Source organism: Protopterus annectens, chromosome 10.part0, assembly GCF_019279795.1.
Source record: "Protopterus annectens isolate FY-2018-M chromosome 10.part0, PAN1.0, whole genome shotgun sequence".
Taxonomy (NCBI): Eukaryota; Metazoa; Chordata; order Ceratodontiformes; family Protopteridae; genus Protopterus; species Protopterus annectens.
Window position 1 is genome coordinate 1,016,760,977 of NC_056744.1, and position 26,071 is coordinate 1,016,787,047.

Sequence of the window (26,071 nt, forward strand, 5' to 3'; positions counted from 1 at the left end):
AAAAGATTTCAGGGTCTTAGTCCTTTTATAGGAAAACCTAGGTTCAGAACCTAAACTCTTTCTAATGTTTCGGTCACACAGTAAAATTTCCAATTATTCAATAAAACAAGCCTCGGGTTGTTGAGATCCCTACACATATGTAAAGAAAAAAGCTAAGGGTGTGTCTGGAATCCTTAAAACCTCTTTGTGTAGTATGGGTTGGCGTAAACCCATGTGTAACGATTGGCTTGAAAATAGTGTGTCTATCATACATGATCTGAGTTTTAACTGAGTTAATTAAAGATAAAGGGTAGTTTTTTTGTGTGAATAACAATGATAAAATGTCACATTCTTTTTCATAAACAACGTTATCACTGGTTAATCTAGACACCCTGATGAACTGACTCCTTACTACATTTCTCTTCATGAAAAAAGGGTGGGAACTATCAAAGTCGAGATAGTTTTTTCTAAGTGTACTTTTCCTGTGAATGGATGATTCAAAACAATTGTTAATTCTGTTAATAGAAATGTTAATGTCCAAAAAAGAAACTGCATCACCATGGTTACCAATTACAAATTTGAGAAAGCCAATACTCAGATAAACTGTCGACAAACACATTGAGTTGGTCTATACTACCTTCCCACACAAAAAAATATCATCTATAATCCTTTTGTAGCATTTCATAAGAAAATAACCAGGCAAATGAACCAAAGTGTCTGTTTCCCTCTCTGTAAGAACCAGGTTGGCAAACGCTGGGGCCATCTTAGTCCCCATGGCCACTCCTATAACTTGGTGGTAAATGTTTCCATTAAAATGGAAAAAATTATTATCCAAAACCAGGGAAATCAGCGTAGCCAAATTATCAATCTGTTTTCTTGGAAACTTTGCATATTTGCATAAATAATGCTTGATGTAATCAACTCCATCTGTATGGGGATACTGGTATACAAGGCTACAATGTCCAAAGTTACAAGAATACAGTGAGACAATTCAATATATGTATTATATAAAGTGTTTAAAAAGTCCCAGGAGTCTTTAATGTAATGGGGTGTTGCTTGTACCAATGGACTGAGGACAAATTCAATGTATTCAGCAATGTTCTCCGTTTTCGTTCTCTTATTAGAAACAATCAGTCTGAATGGGGGATTTGAAGAATTCTTATGAAGTTTAGGGATGCCAAATAATTTACCTAAGCAAGGATTAGCAGACCACATGAATGTAAACTCTTCTTCTGAAATGTAATGATTGTCTCTTAAGTGTTTTAGCGTCTTATCAACATGGTCAAAATGTGAGTTGACTGTAAACAGCAAGACCCTCTCATAGAAGTCATCATTGATCAATTCATCATTAATTTTGTTGACATAAGAATTATGGTCCATAACCACTACTCCTGTCCTTTTATCAGCTTTCATCACTCTTAAGACAATCATTAGACAATTCAATTAAAGCTTTCCTTTCATTCTCTGATAAATTAAACCATTTTTGTTTTGGTTTAACATTCAAAGTATTTCTAACATCTTCTTCACATACTCTCAAAAATGTGGATAGGGTGTTGTTAAGAGGTGGGTTAACAAGGTTTTTTTCTTAAGGGTGTCACTATAGCCATAGGTACTACTGCTTTGTGAATTATTAACGGACTGGGAAAGTATTGTATCATCAACATCATTAACATCATCATCATCAAAAAGATGTTTAAGGCTCAATTTCCTGATGTATAACCTGAGATCAAGTAACACATTAGATAAATAAGCCCTCTGTGATGGTATGAACGTGAACCCTTTCTTCAACACATTAAGATGATCTTTAGACAACTTTCTATTGGAAAAATTGAATACAGACATCAGGTCATTGATAGTAGAAGAACATGTAGTGCCACTATCAATAATGAAAGTATCCTGCCCAATAGTCTTGTCTACAATTGTAAGCTGAGACCTGTCCTCAAAAGTATCTTTAAAGATCTGTGTGCATGTGGTGAGGGGAGGACAAATATCATTATAGACCAAGGAATGTATATCCTTAAAAAGACCCAAAGAACAATCAGAGTCATTAATAAATCCCACATTATCTAAGTGCAAATGTTCAAAAGGTGTTTTATCATAACAATTTACCTGCAACTGAATCTCGTTATCATGTGTCTTGGAGGTAGATGGGAAAATCTTGAACCTGTCCCCTTCCCTTTCTCTTTCAATGTTGATGGGCCCCCTTGAGATATGAAATCTCTGTTTTCCCTGACTGGGGTGACCGTTTGATCTAAAAAAGTCAATGAAGTAGGAATAATGTCACCATTAGAGGCAGGAGTAGTATTAGACATACCAGTAGCAGTAGAATTAGTATGACCTGAAGTGTTAGTATGTGTTGGTGAATTAATTGCATTTTCAATAGTGACACTTCTAGAGGGTGGATGACATATTAGGACTGGTTTGATATTAGGAGAAGTATAAACCAAGTTAGGGACTAAAAAAGAGTTCCTGTTCCTCCCATTAACCCTATTTTCAGAGTTCTGCCTGTTATCATTAGAGTGGGAATGATACTTATCAGACAACCTAAATTCTCTGTTACCTGAAAGAGATTCCCTTCCTGAATAAGTGTACTTCCCAGCATATTTGTTAAAGTGGAATTGTGTATTTCTTACATGACCCATATGACTACTATTACTGACATAATTAGTAAAATTGCCTCCTGAATACATACTGGGGACCATTCTTTTGTTCTCAGGGTAATTGGTTTCATAACTTTTGTGGTTTTTAAACCGACGGATAAACTGCTCTTCAGAGAAATCACTATAAAAAGACGGTCTGATTGGATAGGCATTACCAAACTGGTACTGTTGCTGATCTCTTTGTAACTTATTCCTTTTCCTGTTTAAAAGTGTGGCAGTGTACCTAGTTATTTTTGGAAGTATAGAGTCATATAAGGGCTTGTAAATGCACAATTCTGGATGGGTACAAATACTTTAAGTGAAGAAATCAATTAGTTGTAACTTCCTTATTGTCTACAGTAATGACTTCCAGAGCCCTTAAACCAGAGTCATTATACACCTTGCTTAATTCCGTATGCAAGAAGGAATTTTTTCTGGTTCTATTAGGGAAATTATTAATGCGTAAACCTTTAGGAACAATACCTACCTGAACACATTTCTAAAAATTGGATATCAAGTTCCAAACCTTTAAAGGACGTACATTTCCTTTCAAGTTTCATGACGAGAGGTTTACATTCAACAGACATATTATTGCTAGTGTTGGATACTGAAAACATTTGTTGGTTACCGGGATCAGTATCCTGTACTAAATATGGGTTACCCATGGAATTGTGTTTCAGTAAATTCATTAATTCAGTACTAGCATGAGGGTGGCATGATGAGTTAACAGAATGAGGAACTTGCATTCGAGTAGGATTTTGAAAATGGGTTTCTGTTACAACAACATTGGGTGAACATCTATTATCACCTGTATTAACTTAACTTTCAGGATTATTGCCATGTAAAATCTGATGGGTTTGATTCTGTATATGTATACATATGCACACACACCCATAGATACACATATATATATATATATATACATATATATATATATATATATATATATATATATATATATAGATATATATATAGATATATATATATATGTATACACACACACACACACTCTCACACACACACACACACAGGCACACATTTTATATATATATATATATATATATATATATATATATATATATATATAGATATATAGATATATATATATATGTATACACACACACACACACACACACACACACACACACACACACACGAGTGTGTATATATATATATATATATATATATGTATATACGTGTGTGTATATATATATATGTATATATATATATATATATATATATATATGTATGCATGCACACAGATATATATAGATATATGTATATATATATATATATATATATAGATATGTATGCATGCACACACAGATATATATATATATATATATATATATGCATACACACCTGTAGCTTCATAGGTAGGTACTAGGCTATTGGCCCAAGGGCCTATGTAAGCCTAGCCAGCAAGGATCCATATTTTACGCCACCCAAGAAAGTTATTTTTCTGTGCCACTGTCGACCAGAGACACAGAAGTGATCTCAGGCGTGTATTTCCTATTTCCCATCCACTCATCAAGATTTTTCTTGAAGAGTGCTAATGAAGAACTTTGCTTGACATAGCTGGGTAGCTTGTTCCAGAGTGTAGGAAGTCTCTGGGACAGGAATCTATCCCTCCTGCGTGTCCTGTTTATTGTGGTGATTAGGTTTAGGTCCCTTGAGCATGTAGCTCGGAGGGGTTGGGATTTCTTTAGGTGTAGCATGTCCAACAGCTCTGGGTTTGACATAGCTTTATATGTTAGGCAGAGATCACCTCAGAGTAGGCGATATGCTATGGAGTAAAGCTGGTGATTTTTGAGGCGGTCAGTGTAGGGCATTTGTTTGAGGCCAGTAATCCTCTTTGTGAGGTACTTCTGTGGCCTTTCCAGCTGCTGCAGAAGTCTTGTGAGGTACATTCCAAAAGGGCCGTTGTACTCTATAATGGGTCTAATGAGTGACTAGTAGAGGGGAACAATGACCTCTTTTTTTCCTGGATGAGAACCCTTTTATAATGAGTTGTGCCACGTAGAAGGATTCCTGACTACTGTGGCAATGTGACTATCAAAGAAGAGACTACTGTCCACCTGTGTCCCAAGGTCTCATCATGCTATCGGTGTTAAGTAGATTGCTGCCTATGTGGTAGTTCATGGGTACAGAGTTTTTATCAAAGGGGATGACACTGCACTTTTTGGCATTGAGCTTGAGGCCAAGGCTCTGACACCAGGCATTTGTCTTAGTGAGGCCATTCTGTAGGATGTCCACATCATTTGGGCACTTGACTATGGCTCCTAGTTTGCAATCTGTGAACTTCGTTAGCCAGTGGCTTTCTGTGTTAGCCTGTACTTCAGAGAATTAGATACCAAACAGGAGAGGTCTGAGGTCAAAACCCTGTGGTACTCCACTTGTCACTGCTTTGAGGTCAGATTTGGAGTCTGCAACTTTTACAGTGTGGGTTCTGTCAGTGAACCAGTTGGCAACCTATCTTCTGATGTAGGGATTTATACCTAATTTAGTGAGTTTAGCTATAATTCCAGAATGGGGACTGGTGTCAAAAGCCTTGGCGAGGTCAAGATAGGCTGTGTGAACCACATTACCCTCATCCACGGCTTTGGTGACTGCCTCAAAGAAGTCAGTCAGGTTCAGGAGGCATGATCTGCCTTTCACAAACCCGAACTGGGAGGGATCCAGAGTTTGGAGGTTATCAATGTCTTTGTTTATGAGTTCCATGATGATACGTTCCATGGCCTTACAGACCAGGTTTGTCAGGCTAATAGGTCGATAGTTCACGGGATCAGTGCTGGTTCCCCCTTTGTGGAGTGGGATAACTGTTGCTGTGTGCCATTCAGTAGGCACAAAGCTTGATGCAAGGCTAGTATTGAACATGGTGCTTAATTGGGGAGCCAGTTCATTCTGAAGTTCGTGTAAAATGCAGCCTGGTATGTTGTCCGGTCCCATGGATGCTGTTTTTTTGGCTTTAGAGAGTGCAGCTTTTACCTGTGTAGTTGTGATTACAGGGACTCTGCATTCTTCCTGTATAGATATGGGCCTTTTAGGGGGTGAGAGGGGGGTAAAGTTAGCACTGAACCTATCTGCCAGGATGTTGGCAATATAAGTTGGTTCTGTAATTTTCGTGCCTTTGTGCTGTAACTCAGAGCAGATCTGGATGCTGACATCATTTAGTTTTTCTGTTTACTCACCCCCTGTGTGTGTGTGTTGTTGTTCTAGTCAGCCCCCTCATCTCTCCCTTGTGTGTTAGTGAGTGAGTGTGTGCTGATTGAGTGACTGTCTTTAGGGCAATGTCCAAAGACATTAAGGTCTCGGGATTCAAGAAGTGTGACTCGTGCTGTCAGAAAATGTCTCTGACAAGACGGTCACACTTCTTGTGTCTATTGCTTGGGGCCTTTACACCTGCAGGACTCTTGTTCCGTTTGTCACGGATTTAGTTCAAGAGTCCTGCAGGAAAGGCGTAACAAGCTCATCCTAAGGGGCTTGTTAAAGCCTGATGACTCCCCGTCCAAGTCTGGCTCGGGGAAGTTGTCAAAAACCGCCAAACCCTCGGCTCCAGCTTCTGAGCCGAGGGCTGGTGTTGTCGAGACGGCTCCTACCTCGGTTCCGTCTGGCTCTGAGGCGAGCAAATTGGGTTCCGCTTCGAAACCATCATCTGAGCCGACCCCAGCACGCAAGCGCTCTAGGTCCCCTTCGTTAGAGTCCGTCAGATCGGCTCCAAGGTCCCCCCTCCTATCGGAGCGGAGTCATAGGACTCATTCATCGAGGTCTTCCAGGCTCTCCGACCACGACATCGAGAGGGTGGTCAGTAGACTCATAAAATCTCAGGCGCTGGCCCAAATGCTTCAGAGCCCATCTCACCAGACTTTGGCTCCTTCGATACAGTTATCCATTCCTCCTCCGACTCATCTCTCGAGTTTGGAGCCGGAGTTCGTCGGAACCGTGACCTTGCCCACGTCGGAGCCGATACCTCCTCCTTCGGCTACGGTATCATCGGCTCCGACCTCTTTATTGGTTCCGTCCGTGGAGAGGTCTGGGCGCCGGGACTCCATTGTCGGCTCCGAGGGGGCGAGTGGCATCGGACACTTGTCCGACCCCGCTCTCCCTCTCGGGGCTTCGGCTCTGGTTAGTACGGCCCCGACATCATTCTCGGAGGCTTCTCTGTCGGTTCCGGGGGTGGTTCCGGCCTCTTCGGAGCCGGGGCTACCTTTGGTTTCTGATAGGGGAGCCTTCGAGGTGATGAGGAGTGTGCTGGACCCAGTGTCCACTCCAAGGTTAAGTTCTGCGGCTCCTCCCTCTGTAGTGCCTGTTACGGTCTCTGGCCACCCTCCTATACCCGACAGCAGAGATCCAAAGCATAGGGTACCCACTTTGGGTGTCTCCTCCTCTTCCGAGGGCTCCCCTGAAGTTTCAGGGGAACCCCCTAGGAAAAGAAAGTGCAAGAGGAAGCACAAAGACTCCCTCAAGTCTGTCATGTCGGACACCGACTTGGATGAGTCGGAGGGTTCCCCCAGATCCCCCTCTGAGGATGTCTCCTTTTCAGACATCCTGGAGATCCTAAGACAGAGGGGAAATTGGTCCACTCTCAAACCTTCCGAGGACGAGTCGCTTTACCTTGACGCCTTTGGATCTCGCCCTTCCACCTCCTGGGTGTCTCCCCCTTTCGACCCACTAATGGAGGTAGTGGCTAGAAAGGCGTGGGCAGTTCCTGTTTCAATGGAACCTACCCCTAGGAGGCCTTCTAAATTTATTTCTGCACCAGATGACAAATCCTTTCTCACCAAAGGTGTTTCAGTTGATGCTATGGTGGTAGCAGCAGCCACTAAGAAGGAATTAGCTGTTCCTTCTGTATCTGTTCATCCTCCTAACAAAGAGTCCAGGACCATGGACAGGTACAGCAAGCGGACCTTTGCTTCAGCGACATTTTCTATGCGATCGCTGAACTATTTATGTCATTTCACCCACCTTCAGAGAGACTTGCTCAAAGAGCTGGGTGAAACAGTACAGGATCCTTCTGCTGCAGGGTTTAAGGACAAAATAAACTCTCAGCTGGCTACCCTGAACGCCATTGTTAACTCCTCTATGCGGCTTATCTTTTATGCAGCCGATGGAGCAAGTAGGGCCGCTGGCACAGGCGCTGCGTTGAGACATCACGCTTGGATGAGACTCTGTAACTTTGCCGACCCCTTCAAGGCGTCCTTCACCAACAACCCCCTTTGACGGTTTGGAATTGTTCGGGCCTCAGATGAAGAATACCCTCACCAGATGCGAGCAAGATGGTAAGACTCTCTCTGCCGTGGGAGTCCGTTTTTCCACGCCTTCTAGACCTTATCCTAAAGGACAGAGGAGTGGAAAGATGTGGTTCTGCAAACCACAGGGAGTCGCGCCTGCCGCACGTGGTGAATTTCCCCCTAGAGGCAGAGGGGGGAATAATAACAGACGCCGCCCCAGGGGCAGAGGGGGTCCACAGAACCAGGGTTCCAGGGAATCTTTCCCTGACCAACCCTTTCAGCATCCCTGAGAAGCTGCCCGACTGTCCGCCTTCGGAGGCAGTCGGGGGAAGATTATCTCTGTACCCGGAAGCCTGGCAATTCATCTCCCAAGACACATGGGTACAGAAGATCATATCCGAGTGTTACAAAATTCCTTTCACTTTCCCTCCGGTACAACCGCCAAAACCCCTACCAGACGTTCCACCCACACAAAGGGGTCAGGCTCAGCTAGAAATAAAAAAGCTGTTAAACAAAAGAGTCATCCTGGCAGTCCCAGCAGATCAGCTAGGATCCCGAATCTACTCCAGATTCTTTTTGGTACCAAAAAAGACAGGAGATTGGAGACCCATTTTGGACCTCAGCAGGTTAAACAACTATGTACTAAGGACAAAATTTCGGATGGTAACACTGCAGTCCATTCTACCCTTTTTGGGCAGAGACAACTGGATGTGCTCGTTAGACCTCTAGGACGTGTACTACCACATAAAAATACACAGGCGCTCCAGGAGGTTTCTCCGCTTCCAGCTGGGAGTCAGTCATTTTCAATTCAGGGCCCTGCCCTTTGGTCTCACCACAGCCCACCGGGTGTTCACCAAATGTTTGGCAGTAGTCACGGCTCACCTGAGACAGAAAGGATTCCAGGTGTTTCCATACTTAGACGACTGGCTCATTTCCGCTACCACCAAACAGGATCTCATAATGGCCAGGGATTACACTATCCAACTTTGCAACAGTCTGGGTATTTCTATAAATTTTGCAAAGTCCTCCTTGTCGCCTTGTCAATGTATAAACTTTATAGGTGCCATATTAAATACCACAGAAATGTCTGCAACATTACCACCTCAGAGAGTGACAGACATAAGGCGGAATGTTCAGCTTCTGTTTCAGCCCAGCAGAGTCCAAGTCAAGCTAGTATTGAAAGTGTTGGACCTCATGGCGGCGGCGATTCTTCTACTTCCATTAGCCCGCCTCCACATGAGACTCCTTCAGTGGATGCTGTTTTCTCAGTGGTCCTTTCAACAGCTGCCAATGACCCACAACATTTTGATAACACCATCTTGCAAGAAACATCTCTCCTGGTGGATGGTTTCCCCTCAGCTTTTTCAGGGCAGACCCTTTGTTCTCCCCCCTCCAGTTGCCACGGTCACAACAGATGCCTCCCTGATTGGGTGGGGGGGCATTATCAGGGCAGGACGGTCCAGGGCACTTGGCAACAGTCAGAATGCCACCTGCACATAAATGTCCTGGAGATGAGGGCGGTGCTTTTGACGTTGCAGGCCCTTCAGAGCTCTCTTCCCATGGGGACTATAGCAATTCAAACGGACAATATGTCCGTGGTGTGGTACATAAACAAACAGGGCGGAACAAGGTCCTACCCCCTCTGTCGAGAAGCACTCAGACTTTGGCAATGGGCGATTTCATCTCAACTGTTTCTGATAGCAACGCACATCCCTGGGAAGTCCAACGTCATAGCAGACAGATTGAGCAGAACAATCCTCATGCCTCACGAGTGGTCACTAAATCAAGCGGTAGTTTGACGGAATATTTCGGAAGTGGGGCCAGCCTTGCTGCGACCTTTTCTCAACTCCGCAAAACAGCAAGTGCCTCGACTTCTTCACACTTTTTCCTTTACCAGGCCAGCCCCTCAGAGACGCTCTTGTTCACGTTTGGCCCCGGGGTCTTCTTTATGCCTTTCCTCCCTTTCCATTGATCCCGCAACTAATTCAGAAAGCAACCGCATTGAGATCCAAAATGATTCTCATTGCCCCGTTTTGGCCTCGACAAGTTTGGTTCCCGTTCCTGCACAAATACCTACTGGAACAGCCTTGGCATCTGGGACCCCTTCCGGATCTGTTGACCCACCTCACTGGCAAGCTGCATCAGTCTCTACATTCCATCAACCTCACAGCTTGGTTACTCCACTTCCAGCCATAGCCAGGTTTCCCCTTATTTCTCCTCCTGTTCGTGATATCATTCTGGCTTCCCATAAGTCCAATACTAGGAAGACTTATGCGAGTAAATGGAAGCGTTTTTCACACTGGGCACAAACTAGATCCATAGATCCTTTCCATGCACCCATTCATGAGGTTCTAGACTTTCTGGCGGAGCTTTTTCATTCGGGGTCATCATCGGCCACTATCAGGGTACAATTAGCAAACATTGCTAATTTTGATGTTGGACTCTCAGAAGCAAATATTATGTCCCACAAACTCTGTAAAGCCTTTCTCAAGGGCATCTTGTTGCTCAGACCTCCAGTCAAAGATCCACCCCCACAATGGGATTTGAATTTAGTTCTAACCTCACTAATTCTACCCCCTTTTGAACCGACAGCTTCTTGCTCCCTCAAACTTCTTTCTTGGAAAACGCTGTTTTTAGTAGCTATAACATCTGCCAGAAGGGTATCGGAACTTCAAGCCTTGTCTTTCCGTCCTCCCTATTTGGTTTTTCATAAAGATAGGCTAACTCTCAGAACAAACCCTTCCTTCCTACCAAAAGTGTTATCGGAAGCAAATCTAAACCACTCCATTGATTTGCCCGTCTTTTTCCCAGACTATACCAACAGGGCTGAACAAAAATTACATTCATTAGATGTTCATCGCCAATTACGGTATTACCTAGACAGGACAAAACAATTCAGAAAGTCAGACCAGCTCTTCCTCTCTTATGCTGCAGGCAAGAAAGGGCTTCCGGTATCGAAAGTTACTCTTTCCAGATGGCTGACGTCTATTATTACCTTGGTCTATGAGTTGAGACACAGGCAACTACCCTCTAGGCCTAAAGCTCATTCAACCAGGGCACTATCAACTTCAACGGCTTTTCAAGCAAGGTTACCACTAGATGCCATTTGTGCAGCAGCTACATGGGCGTCCAAACATACCTTTATTTGCCCATTACAAGCTTGATCTAGCCTCCAGAAATAGAGCTGATTTTGGTTCCACTCTACTCAGGAGTCTGTTCCATTGAGCCACCCAGGACTAAGATGCTAGGGACGCTGTCCCATCCAGCAAGAATGAAAACTTAACATTAAGAAGTTATGTCTTACCATAACGTTCCATGTTAGTTGTCTTCTTCTCGCCTTCTTTCTTGCGTCCCTCCCTCCTGCCCCCTAGCCTGGATAGTCTCGAGGTTCTGAGTCCTTCCATTTCTGGAGATACAGTATGTTGCGTCTTTCCTTGTATCCTTAGTGTTACTAGCAGATAATCTGTACTCGTAAAAGAGGATTATAATATTACTATTATAATATTACTTTTTATACTATGTCTTAGCTTCCAAATGAGATCTGGGGAGTTAGCGCATGGTATTGTGGGATATAGGGCTGCCTCGAGCCGGTAAAAATAGCTCTCGAGCTATAATATAGGCCGAGTCGGAGCCGAGGATCAGCTCCGAACCCATCCAGCAAGAAAGAAGGCAAGAAGAAGACAACTAACATGGAACGTTATGGTAAGACATAACTTCTTAATACTGTTTCTGTTAACCTGCATACATTATTAATCTTAGTCCCGCTTAGTTTGGAGTACCTGTTCAGGTACTCTCTGGTGAGGGTCAGTCCTTTGGCGTGGGGGATGTTTGTGTAGAGTGCTTCTACATCTAGGGTGACCAGTAAATATTCCCCTCCATCCAGCCTTAGTTTGGAGATGTCATTTAGAAAACCCAGGAGTCCTTGGTGTAGTATTTGCTGTTCTATACAATGGGGTTAAGGATGTGGTCCACGTATTGTGAAATCTTTTCTGTTTTTGTCCTTTGGTTCGATGCCACGTGGCGGAAAGGTGGATTTTCAGGATTCTTGTGAACCTTGGGGATTCCAAAATATTTTCCAAGGCTGTGTGTCATGACCTGCATGAAGTCTCTTTCATCTTGAGAGATCTCATCCCTGAGGTACAGTTTCAATAGTAGGTTGTCAATTTGTTTAAAGTTTTGTTGTACCTGGTTGATGTTGACCTTTTTGTAGAACTGGTTATCCATGAGGGATGCTTCAAGTGTTTGGACATATCTCTCCTGCTCCATCACTACTATCCCGGATCCCTTGTCAGCCTTCATGATTCGTAGGGATTTGTCCTGACTCATTTCCTTCCAAGCCTGTCTTTGTTCTCTGCATTTAACAGGGGGGCAAGCCCCCCTGCACCCTCCACACCCCATTCTACTTAAATATTCCTACACTGAGATCGCACCGCAGTGCACAAAATGGAAATCTCCCGGTTCCGCGTTGTGTATGGATCTCTTCATATGAAGGGGACCCGTATATATATGGTTCCGCGTTGTGTATGGATCTCTTCATATGAAGGGGACCCATATATATATATATATATATATATATATATATGTGTGTGTGTGTGTGTGTGTGTGTGTGTGTGTGGTATGCTGTCCATAACACATACTGCTTTGAAAGGAATACCATCTTTTTTATCTTGCCTATTTTTATACACTTTGACTGATGTTGGATTTTACTAAATGATACTATTGTAAAAATATTGTACTGTTTTTTTTTTTTGTGATGAACTGGAAAACAGATCTTCTTATTTTGCTGTTGCAATCATCACATTTGGGTTATCTGCTTGCAGGTAGCCCTCAGTCGGCCTTATTGTCCAAGTCTTGGGTCCTGCGTCGGTTGCTGCCTCATCTTCCATGACGTCAGGTAGTCAGGGGTATAAAGCATGCAGCTGATGCCATTACATCAGTCTTTCTTGCTGTGTGGTGCCTAAAGCAGAAGCAGTTTGCAAGTGCCGGTCAGCTGACTCCTGAAATTTTCGTTTTCGTGTTTCAGATCCAAAGTCTTCAGCTAAGCTTATGTACCCATTTGGGGAACCTTTTTCTTGCTCTAAACCGATATCAGTAAAAGTTAATAATTGTATTTCTTGTGGAAAGCAAATACCTCATAAAGATTTTCTTTCATACCGCATTCCTTGCCTAGGCCCAGACTACGACGTATCTCGCTGTCGGTTTTGTGCCTTAATCAAACCTCGTACTATTCGACGTCTGTTCATTTTCGCATCTAAATATTTTGGTACTCGGTGCAGAAATGGCTACGGTAAGCCACCTGACTGCCGACATTCCGAAAAAACACAAAGATAAAGACAGAGACAGACCACATAGATCCAAAGCTGCCGACGACGCTTCTCCTAAGCTAGTCGCCAGTTCGCCGGTACTCAGTGAGGCGCTTTTAGTAGCCCCTGATACATACTACTTCAGATTCGCAGGCCTCTACTCAGACCCATTCAGAATCTGGTATGCCGCAAGATGCTTCTTCGACTGTGGAATCTGCGGATGTCTCTTCCTTGGATGGGACTGGAGCCGCTGTGCAGGCACCGGCTTCTGAGGGTGTATTCAGGCCTACTGACTTGCATATTAAACCTACGCCATCTTCTGCTTCAAGGCCTAAAACTCGATCCATGCCCAGAAAACTGACACCCAGACTGCATGGTGAGGCCCCTATGCCTAAAAAACAAATGATAAGAATGTCTGAAGACCTTAATACTCTCATCAGGGGAAGCCACCCTTCTCCCTGTAAGAGACCTAGAACTGATTTTCCTTTTGACTCTTCTGATCAGAGAATCCTGATGATCAGGATTTGCCCTTATCTACCTATGAGGATTCTGATGTAGAGGACTCCATTCCCTCTGCTTCCCCTCCAGAGGATTTCTCTTTTGGTGAAACCATGCATACTCTTAGGGAGCATTTCCGCTGGGAAAGCCAGGATTACTCTGACTCCAAAAAAGAGGCTTAGGGAATTCTTACTCCTGCCTCAACACAGGCTTTTAGTTGTCCCTCCTGTACTGGACATTGTAGATGATGTCTTCTTGGAGTTCAGCTTGGCCCCTGACACCTTACCTCTTGCTCCTAGAAAACCTGTTTAAAAATCCTACTGTGGATCCTGAGACCATTTCACAGGGACCCGAGGGCATTAAGGCCACTACTGCCAAAATTCCTACCCCCTCTGATATAGATTCCAGGGCATTGGATATATGGGGTGAGAAGATATACATTTCTGCAACGTTATCCATTAGGGCCTTAAACTGCCAGTTTCATATGTTGAAGTATCAGCAGCATTTTATTGAATTACTTAAACCGAAAATTATGTTGATTCCTGACTGTGCTGAAAATAAAGAATTACAGGATTTAATGCATTCTGCTGAAAAAGTGGGAAAACATACTTTGCAGTGTGGTTTTGATTCATTAGAGGCATCTTGCAGGGCTGCTGTCACTGGGTCTGTACTTAGAAGGCATGCTTGGCTTAAGGAGCAATCTTTGCCAGATAATGTTGAAGCTAAATTACTGGATGCTCCCTTAAACCATGACCACCTGTTTGGCAACAAAGCAGAAGTAGTACTTAAAAAGATGGAGGAAAAAGCTAAATCTATGCAAACTGTTAAAGAATTCCTGCAAGTACAGCCTCCCAGATTTAGTAGGCATTGGCCCTCTAAGAATTGGTCCTTTCCTGCTGCTTCTAGGCCTTCTCAGTCCAAACCCAGAACCAGCAGAACACCCAGGCTCTAGCCCCAGGGTGCTCACAGGACTATGCAGTAGGGGCTCCCACTTTCAAAGCAGGAAGTAGTAAGACTCCCCCGTATGGTAAATTGTCTCAGTGACTTAACTTTAAACCTTCCAAGCCCTGCTCAGCTGACTCTTCTTTTAGGGGGAAAAGATCGTCCTGCATGCAAAAAGTTGGGAACTCATTACCCAGGACAAATGGGTTCTAAATATAGTTTCCCAAGGATACAGATTCCACTTCCACCCGAAACGGTTGGCCAGACCTACCCCCAAATCAGTGGGCAGAGGCTCAAAAACAGGTTCTCTCTCTTTTAAGCATCAGGGTTATTCACTCTGTCTCAAAAGAAGAATGAGGGCAAAATTTTTACTCAAGACTTCCTGATACGCAGGGAAGACAATTCCTGGCATCCTATCCTGGACCTGTCTATTCTGAACACATTTTTGATAATCCCAAAATTCAAGATGCTAACTCTTAATCATCTGCTTTCCATGCTAGGCAAAAATGCCTGGTTGGCAACACTGGATTTAAAGGAAGCCTACCTGCACATCCCAATAAGGGAATCTTGCAGAAGATATCTATACTTCAGAGCAGGCTACATGCACTATCAGTTCTCTGCACTGTCCTTTGGCTTATCTACTGTGCCCAGGGTATTCGCAACGTGCCTAGCTCCAATCATTGCATTTTGCAGGTAAAGAAATATTCAAATATACCCATACCTGGACAATTGTCTAATTCAGGCGGAAAGCCAGGACATACTATTAAATCATCTGGCATTTGTAAAGAAATTGCTAACTTCTCTGGGTACACCATAAACAAAAAGAAATCAAATTGGGTAACCTGCCAACAAATTGTGTTCCTGGGGGCAAGCTTGAATACAACTTCCCAGATGCCCTACCTCACGCCAGAGAAACAAGTTAATTTGACATCCTACTTCAATCTACTGGCCACAAAGACCCAGCTATCTGCAAGGAAAATACTGCAAGCACTGGGGTTCATGGCCTCTTGCCTTCTACTAATTCCATATGCAAGACTGCCTATGAGGAAACTGCAATGGTATCTAAAAAGCCCATGGTGTCAACATTCTCAGGATCTAGAATCAATGATTCTTATCATACCTTGTCTAAAGATAGAGTTCCTTTGGTGGGCAGAGGCCTGCCACCAAATCAAGGGACTGCCATTCACTCTACCCCCTGCCACCCAAACTCTAACACCAGACGCATCAGACTATGCATGGGGGGCTCACTTGGCAGGGCAGTGCATTCAGGGCAAATGGAACCCAAGTCAAATGCACCTGCATATCAATCAAAAAGAAATGTTAGCTGTACAGAATACTCTGACAGCCTTCAAGGACCACATTCTTCCAGGACAATTATTGGTAAAGACAGAAAACACTACTGTTATGTGGTACATAAACAAGCAGGGGGAACCCACTCATACCCTCTCTGCAGACTAGCCATGGCTCTGTGAAACACAGCCTTGAGCTACCAAGTGCACTTACACGCTCAATTCCTGCCAGGAAAGCTAAGTACACTGGCGGACAACCTAAACAGAAATCTTTTGGACCCACACAAGTGGAAACTGGAGCCAAAGATATTCAACATGTTGAGAAACAAATGGGGGAGCCCAGAGATAGACCTGTTTGCCTCCGCTCAGAACTACGAATTGGGCAAAGTCTGCACAAGGACTCCTCAAAAACAAGCTTGGAAATTGGATGCCCCATCCTTCACTGGGAAAAACCTATCAGTTTGTACCTTTCCCCCTCTGCCTCTCCTCTCCAGAGTGCTACTAAAGATCAAATGGGACAAACCAAGGTCAATTCTGATTGCACCAGACTGGCCACGCCAACACTGGTACCCCCTCTTGTGCAGTATCTCACTGCTGGCACCATGGCACCTGCCTCAGACCCCTGTCCTGCTGTCCCAGCAGGAGGGCCAAATTCTGCACCCCCAGCTTCAAACCCTGAACCTTGCAGCCTGGCTAATTACCTGATCTCTCTGTTACCATCCCTCAGTAAGCAAGTGATGGATGTCATCCTGGAGGCAAGGAGGCCTAGTACTAGAAAATCCTATGCTGAAAAATGGAGCCAAACTCGGGGGATGGGCAAAGCAGTATTCAGTTTACCCCATATTCTTCAATACTTAACTGAGATGCTTCACAAGGGCCTATCCTTTTCTTCCATCAAAATTCATGCCTCAGCCATTTCAGCACATTACAACACAGAACCACCCCTCTTCTCTCATCCACTGCTGAAGCAATTCCTCAGAGGGGCCAAAAACTTAAGACCACCCAGAAGAGCCCCTACTACAGCCTGGGACCTTAACTTTGTATTGGAAAAGCTCACTCTTCCTCCATTTGAGCCAGCTGCAAATGCAGAGTTGAAATTCATTTCTTGGAAAACAGCCTTCCTTCTAACCATCACTTCAGCAAGAAGGGTGTCTGAATTACAGGCCCTCATGGCAGTGGAGCCTTTCATCATCTTTTATGCGGGCAGGGTGTCCGTCAGGACCAATCCCTCCTTTATGCCCAAGGTGGTATCCAGTGTGGCCCTTATTCAGTCCATTCATTTGCCAACCTTCTTTTCTAATCCACAGAACAAAGGGGACCGAATACTGCACTCCTTGGACGTGCACAGACAACTTAGATTTTACTTGGACAGGACTACGCCTCTCAGGAAATCTGAACAGCTGCTGGTGGCATTTGCTGCAGAGGCAGAGGGAAAGGCCATTTCAAAGCAAACCTTTTCTTTTTTTTTTTCAAAACAAGTTTATTGTTTTAACATATAAGAGAAATATCATATCAATTTTATACAAATAATTAAAAATAGGTATTATTATAATATTCAACAAAACAACTAAAGTATTTACAAAGACATCCACTACAATCAGATCAATTAATTAAACTAAAATACTGTGCTATTGAAATTAGAATTTTTTTAACAAATTTTGTAAATTATCCCATACAATAAAATGTGATGTTTTTCTAGTTGTTCTCATTCTAATTGTGCTTATTTCCATATGACACATTATATTCATAACATTTTTAAATTCATTGAACGAAGGAGGTGTATCTGAAATCCAATTTCTAGTTATTATTTTCCTAGCCACTGCTAGGATAGACCATAACAAGGGAAGTTTAATCTTTTTAACACATTGAGGGTACAGGTGTGTTGAATAATATAAGAGACTTAGAAATAATGAAATTATCTGTAAAAAGAGCCTGCAAAAATTCATTAATTGACTTCCAGTATTCTTTCAACTTCATACAGTCATAAAACATATGAGCCCAGTCAGCATTAATTTCTACATTACATCTCTTACATAGATTATCTTTATTATTAATTTTATTCATCATCAAAGGTGTATAAAAGATCTATGTAAAATTTCCATGTATAAAGTCTCCAGACAATGGAAGATGTAGTTCTATAAGCAGATTCCAATATATATTGTTTATCTTGTTGAGTTGGTGGGTCCCCATTAATAGAGGTGAAATAATTCCAGTATGAATCTACATTGTAAAAGTTTCTTGTCTGATAATTTTATGTATATATGAAAGTTTAACTTTATCAGAAACTTTATGCTGTAAATTTATTATCAAGTAATCAATCAGTTTTGGAATAGATTCTTTAACTGTTATAGACATTAGATCTATTCTATCAATGAGATGTTGTCTAAAGATCTGAACCTCTAACCAGCAAGTTTCTCTTAGATCAAATTCTTGTTTTAAGAAATCTAGATTTTTAACTTTATTATCAGATATCAGCTGATACCAGTACTTTAGATTATTATCTATAGCTAAATGAGCTCCTTCAGAAGTAGATGACATAAGCATACCCTGAGTATAAATTATAGGAATACAATAAAATTCCATTCCCTATACTTAGGGTGCATGAATATAAAGTTACGATAACTAATAATAATATTTAATGGGTAACAGACCATATGTTTAGGTGTAATAGGTGAAGTACAAAATTCCTTTAGCAACCACAACATGGAGTTATTTATAATCATATTTTTATGTGTTAAGGAGATTTTCATGAAGTGCCTACTAATTAGCTCCCAATAATCTTTCCATTTTGCGACATATGACCGATCTATTAATAAAGTAATAACTTTTATAATAGAAGAGATAATATATAAATTAAAGTCTGGAAAAGAAATACCCCCTTGAGACCAGCTATTAGTATGTTTCTTTAATGCAATCCTAGGTCTATTAGGTGCCCATAAGAAATTTAACATTAGTGTATTCAGTTTCTTGATAGTTATTTTTGTAGGTGAAAGTATTATTGATTGTATTAAGTATAAAATCTTGGGGAATATTATCATTTTAATAATTGTAAGTCTCTCCTCCATAGTAAAAAAACATATTATTCCAGGTATTAAAAAGATTTTGTATATTAAGAAAACAGGTATTATAGTTATTATATATAATAGATTTAATATCTATAGATAGTATTATACCTAAATAAGTTATCTGACCTGAGTTGGGTACATATTTAGTAAAATCACTAATGAGAGTATTTTTTCGTGTATATATAGGTAGTATTTTAGTTTTTTCTTCATTGAATATTAAACCAGAAATAATTTTAAAATTCAACATTTTATCAAATAAAGACTGCATAGAAGAATTAGATCCTGCTGATGTAATTAGAACATCATCTGCAAAAAGTTGAATTTTTGATGTTGTATTTTCTTCTATTTCAAAACCCTCTATGTCAGTACTGTTTCTAATCAAATTAGCCCAAGGCTCCATTACTAAAGTGAATAATAGTGGAGAAAGTGGACATCCTTGCTTTGTACCTTTAAGAATGGGTATTTTTTGTGAAACATATGTTCCTACCTTAATATAAGCCAGCGTTCCTTTGTATAAATGCTCAATTAAATTTACAAATGCATCAGAGAAATTTGTGCATTTCAGTAAGGTAAACAGATAGTCCCAACTTACTGAATCAAATGCTGAACCTATATCAAGACTAATAAGTGTTAAATCTTTCTTTTTCCTATTTGCAAAATCAATTAATGTTAAAGTTCTTCTTATATTATCAAAAGTATTTCTATTTACAATGAAGCCCGTCTGATCTATGTCTATAATGCCGGGATAATTGTCTTCAATCTATCAGCAAAAATACTCATAAACATTTTATAATCAACATTAAGTAATGAGATGGGTCGATATGAAGAACATCTAGTTGGATCTTTATTAGGTTTTAAAATTGGTGAAATAAATGTATATTGCCAAGATGGGGGGGGTTATTAACTCAGTTTGGGCCAGAATAAAAACCTTATGTATTAATGAATATGTAGTTTTAGAAAGGATTTTATATATCTCTGGTATAATACCATCATTACCCGGTGCTTTGTTTGATTTAAGCTTATTTATTTGTGTAATAACGTCTGTATATGAAATACTCTTGTCCAATAGTTTAATCTGTTGTTTATTAAGCTTTTTATTCATGTTTGTGGTTATAAACTCCTTTATTTTATCTTTAGGTTCCATGTTAATGTTGTTATGGTTAATCTTGTGAAAGTGATTTCTAAATTCATCCAGTATTTCTCGTATACTAGAAACATTCTTCTTTTTCCTTAGAGAAAAGATTTCTTTGATATGGTTTTGTTTATTCAATCTTTTTGTTTTATTTTTAAGTCTATGTAAGTATTTGGGGCTTATTGAATAAGACAAAAACTTGTATTTCTCTAAAGTTATTTTAACTTTATGAGTTAAAATTTCTTTGTATTTCTCATTTAGTTTGTTTATTTCTTCAATAACTTTCTTGTCCATAATATTTTCTTTATTATTATGTTTATAAGAGTCTAATTTACTTTGAATATCTAACAATTCCTTATCCCAAGATTTCCTTTTGTTATTATACCATCTGATACTTTGCCCATATAGATATGATTTTAAGGCATCCCAAACATAGACAATGGAGACTTCAGGAGTATTATTTATGTCTAGAAAATGTTGTACTTCTGAAAGTATATATTCTTTATAGTCTTTTAGCTGAGTTAAGTATGCTGGTATCCTTTTGATCTGAACATTATGAGTATTTTTTATCATGAATTCAAAAACAATTGAGTTATGATCAGATATAGGACATGAAATGATTTTGGAATTAATTAAATCTGTTACCATCTGGTTAGAAATAAAGACCCTATCTATTTTTGAATAAGTTTTGTATCTGTTAGAAAAAAAGGTGTATGGTAATGATTTTGACTCTATCTGATTATTAATATCATTCAAATGATAAGAATTAGCACAATCATTTAAATGTTTTGCATTAGATGTAATTCTTCTTTTCTTTATAGTGGTAGTATCACTTTCATGTAGTATACAATTAAAATCACCAGCTAAAATAATATCCCCTACAGAGAAAGATATGATCTTATCAATATGATGTTTCACTGTATTAATACCAATTCCAGGTATCCAATATACATTAATTAAAGTGTATGTCTTCCCATTAATTTGTATTGTAACCATACAAAACATTCCTTTGTCATCCTGATAAGACTTAATGGTTTTAGGAATGGGCATACTTTTATTCCATAAAATAGCCACTCCTCTTTTTTCTGAGTGTGCTCTGAACTAACCAATACTGTATACTTATTAGTGGCTAGTTTATCAATATCTTTTTTTCAAGAGATGGGTTTCTTGCAGGAAGACTAGATTGGCCTTGTGTAGATTAATGTATCTTATTAGGCTTGCCCTTTTACACGGATTATTCAATCCATTAATGTTTAAAGAAATTCCTTTTAAAGATGTCATTTGGCATTTTTAAAACTCAAGAATCTTATGATCAAAATAACAAATAACAAGATAAATAATGTTACATCTCCTCTTTTAGGTGTACCTTTAAATATAGCTGTATTTATTAAATCTCTTATGGGATTTTGTATAGGATTCAATTTTGTTTGTAGTGACAATGAGTGTACAAAATATATTGTGGATGTCAAAACTATATACATATAACAATGAACAAGTGAAAATAATGTAAGGATTAAACCTTGCATCCCGCCTGGAGTTGAAAACTCCAACTTAGAGCAGTATTTACTACTCAAGTTAACCCCCTAACCTAAGCAGCAGTACCTCAGCTACCACCTTATCAATTTAATACTAGTTATATTTAACTGAGGTTAACAGTTTTCAATTCAATTATCTATCAAGACAAAACTACACATTTGGTAAAACAGCATCATATAAACTAAAATAAACTTTTTTTTTTTTTTTTTTTTTTTTAAACTGTTCATACTATTATATAGATCTATGTAATATATAACACTTGTATTCTAATAGCATTCAAATAATCTTAATGTTAGAAATCAAGAGGAGAGAAAATTATGTTCTAACATTCATTTAAATCAAAAACTTTGGCTAATATGATTCAGACATTACATGCATTAAGATGCATCTATTTTCTGTCATGTGAATTCTATCAACAGCTTCCAAAAAAATCTTGAATTGTTTGTATATGAGCATTTACTTAAACTCATTATTGTCAATAGAGTAAAATATTGTATTCATAAAAATTATTATAAATCATATTGCATAGTTATGCAGATTCTCAGAAACACCTGCGTTATTACCTAAAAGAAAAAGCCATCACACACATAAACACAGACACACACACACACACACACACGCACACACACACACATATATATATATATATCTGATCTCACTGAGTTGTGTCTTTGTAGAGCACTATCCTACTTGCTGTCCCTAGAATAAATCTGTCTGCTTTATACAAAATAATGCACAGCAAACACATATTAGTAACCAGATTTTACAATCATGCTAACCTACTGCTTTAAAATATATCACATGACATTTCTTCCAGAATAGAGTTATAAGATTATTTATGCTTGTCAATCAGATGAATTAAATGAGTTATAGTAAAGTATATGTTTGGGACACAAGTTTTTAACACAGATTATTATGCTACTGTTAAGTAGATTTTCAAAAACATTTAAATAAATGTTTCATTTTCTATGCCTTCTAAAATAAGATATTTACTTGCTACAAGAAACTACATCATCTAAACTCATCATAACTGACACATTTTATGAATAGAGTATTTTCCTGAATCTGTGGTGTGTCAGTGTGATAACCTTGTCAATGTTTATACTAACTGCTTTCAGTTTCTCTGTGAAAATTCTGTGAGTGAAGCTTCTGAGGAAACTCATGGACACTGTGCATGAGACAGCCCACATCCCAGATTGTCTCCCTTAACATTTTGGCGGCAAACTTATTAAAACTTGTGGCAAACATTCATTTTGTCAATAGAGTAAAATATTGTATTCATAGAAATTATTATAAATCATATTGCATAGTTATGCAGATTCTCAGAAAAAAAGCCATCACACTCACACTCACACTCACACACACACACACACACACACACACACACACACACACACACACACACACACACACACATATATATATCTGATCTCACTGAGTTGTGTCTTTGTAGAGCACTATCCTACTTGCTGTCCCTAGAATAAATCTGTCTGCTTTATACAAAATAATGCACAGCAAACACATATTGGTAACCAGATTTTACAATCATTCTAACCTACTGCTTTAAAATATATCACATGACATTTCTTCCAGAATAGAGTTATAAGATTATTTATGTTTGTCAATCAGATGAATTAAATGAGTTATAGTAAAGTATATGTTTGGAACACAAATTTTAACACAGATTATTATGCTGCTGTTAAGTAGATTTTCAAAACATTTAAATAAATGTTTCATTTTTATGCCTTCTAAAATAAGATATTTACTTACTACAAGAAACTACATCATTTAAACTCATTATAACTGACATATTTTATGAACAGAGTATTTTTCCTGAATCTGTGGTGTGTCAGTGTGATAACCTTGTCAATGTTTATACTAACTGCTTTCAGTTTCTCTGTGAGAATTCTGTGATTTGAAGATTCTGAGGTAACTCAAGGACATTGTGCATAAGACAGCCCACATCCCAGATTGTCTCTCTTAACATTTTGGCGGAAACTTATTAAAAACTAGTGACAAACATTCATTTAGCAGTGTAAATGCATCTAAACATGACAGAACCTCCACAATGTATTCCACAGATCATCACAGCCTCTATGCAAGTGAAATTAAACTCAAAATTACCAACAAGCAATAAAACTCAGCATTCTTCTCCCAACTCAATTTTCATACAAATCCTATTATTCACTGTGCCCACACAGTCAAAAGCATTTCTATATATTAATAAAGAAAAGAAAAGAGAGTAGAAAATAAAAGGAAGTGAGGCAGAAATAAAAAATGTAAGAGAAAGCTGTAAGAAGTATATACAATGGAATGTTACTTACTGTTTATATTAATAGAGTTAAAAATAAAACATATTATTTACTCTTATTTAGTTCTGATTATTATTAGTTAAAGCATGACAGATTATTTACAAACAAGCATAAGCAGTATAATCAAGAAAGTATAATTAGAAATAGCATTTGAAGAACTTATAAACTTTTACAAGAAATAAATATGTTATTATTCTATTAATGATATTTTCATTACTGTTCTCTCCTGCCCTCCCCACCCTTTACCCACTACATAATCTAAATAGAATGTCATTGTTTAAACAAAGAAAATAATAAAAGAAGAAGGAAAAAAAAAAGATAAAGATAAAAAAATGTATCAAATTACTAACCTTACTTTTTTCAGAAAGAAAAACAAATCGAGTCACAGCCTGCCATTAAATCCTCAGGCATTTTGACTGGTTATGAAACAAAACATTTCTTTGCACATAGAGAATAACTTTGATTAAATCTTTTCCAAAATATTTGTGGCTTTCTGGAAATGCAGGAACTATATTCAAAAAGATTAATAATGAACTAAAATGATGAGAGAGAAAAAAACATATAACAAATCATTTGTTTTTTAGTCTCTTCTTCTTCTCTGAAGTCTTCCAGGAAGCTTCAGTTGCCAATCTCTTTAATGAAGAACTAGCCCATTCCATTTCTTCTATTTTATCCAAAATCTTTGGTACTTTGACAAACAGTAAAGCAGAGTCTAAATCATCGAAGACCTTAGGACCATCAGGAAGGAAGATTTTAAGCGTGGCAGGAAACAGAAGGTATGTTTTAAACTGTGCTTTTTTAAGCTCCCTTATTAGTGGCAGAAAAACTTTTCTTTTAGCAATTACCATGGAAGAATAGTCATTGTCAAAACGCACAGTTGTCTCATTAAACTTAACAGGAGCTTTAGCCCAAGCAGATTTAAGAACCATCTCTTTATCAAAAGATGATAGAAATCTAACTATAACTGATCTAGGATAGTTTTTGTTAGAGTTAGTATTAGCTATAGATCTATGTGCTCTTTCGATACCAAAAGAGACTGCTTCTGGTAAATCTAAAGTTTTAGGGAGCCATGTTGTTAAAAAAGAAGTAATATTGTTACCTTCAATATTTTCTGGCAGTCCAAAAATCCTAATGTTATTGCGCCTAGATCTATTTTCCAGGTCATCCAGCTTTGTTTGTAAATGTGTATTTTGTTTCAGCAGAAACTCAATGTTGATTTCCTCTTCTTGTATTTTATTTTCCATGTCATTCACAGCTTCTTCTATGCCTGTCATCTGGATCTTCTGTTGTTGCAGGTCCATATGTAACAAGTCTATTTGTTTTGTAGTATTTTCTATGAAAGTGTCTATTTTAGTATCCATTTTATCCATCTTAGCAGTAAGTTGCTGGACTATAATTATCAGAGACTGAAGTTCTTTCTTGATGCTGGAGTCTTGAGAATTTGTCTTACTGGAACTCATTTCAGACTGATAAACTGACAGGAAAATTTCCAAAGTAATTTCTGACAGGAATGTTATTAAGATTTCCTTTCTTTTTTAGATATAGTTCAAGAACTATATAAAACAAACATATTTAGAAAGAAAATTACTTCAAGAATTAATTTTTTAAGTAATTAATTCCTGTCAATGTAATGAAATTGGTGGAGCTGAAGAAATCTGCTGCTATCCTGTGTTCATCCTTGGCCACGCCCCTCGCAAACCTTTTCTAAGTGGATAGGCCATTGCATTCATTTCTGCTATAAGCACCATGGAAAACCTACCTTACAGGGGATAAGACCACATTCAACCAGGGCTGCATCTACCTCTACAGCCTTTCTCAGAGGTGTCCCTCCAGGGACATCCTAGGAGCTGCTACCTGGAGTTCTGTACATACCTTCACCTAACATTATCACGTGCCAATTTTTTCTAAATCCAAAGCTGCCTTTGCTACTGCAGTCTTGCAGGGCCTTTTAGTTGGTCCAAATGCTATCTAATTGCCTCCTCCCATCCTTAGCTTTGGGAATCTACCCAAATGTGATGACTGCAACAGTAAAACACGAAGAACATAGTACAGTTGTGTACACGTACCATAAATGTAGATGTTTGAGTGTGTTCACTGTTGCAGTCCTGGTTACCTTCCCTCCAGCCCCTGACTTCTATTGACTAT

At 39.3% G+C, this 26,071-nt stretch overlaps 1 protein-coding gene across 1 annotated transcript in view; it reads left to right on the plus strand.

The window, feature by feature from the left end:
- SASS6 (SAS-6 centriolar assembly protein) overlaps window positions 1-26,071 on the plus strand; it is a 1,319,564-nt gene that overhangs the window by 369,602 nt on the left and 923,891 nt on the right. The window lies entirely within an intron of this gene.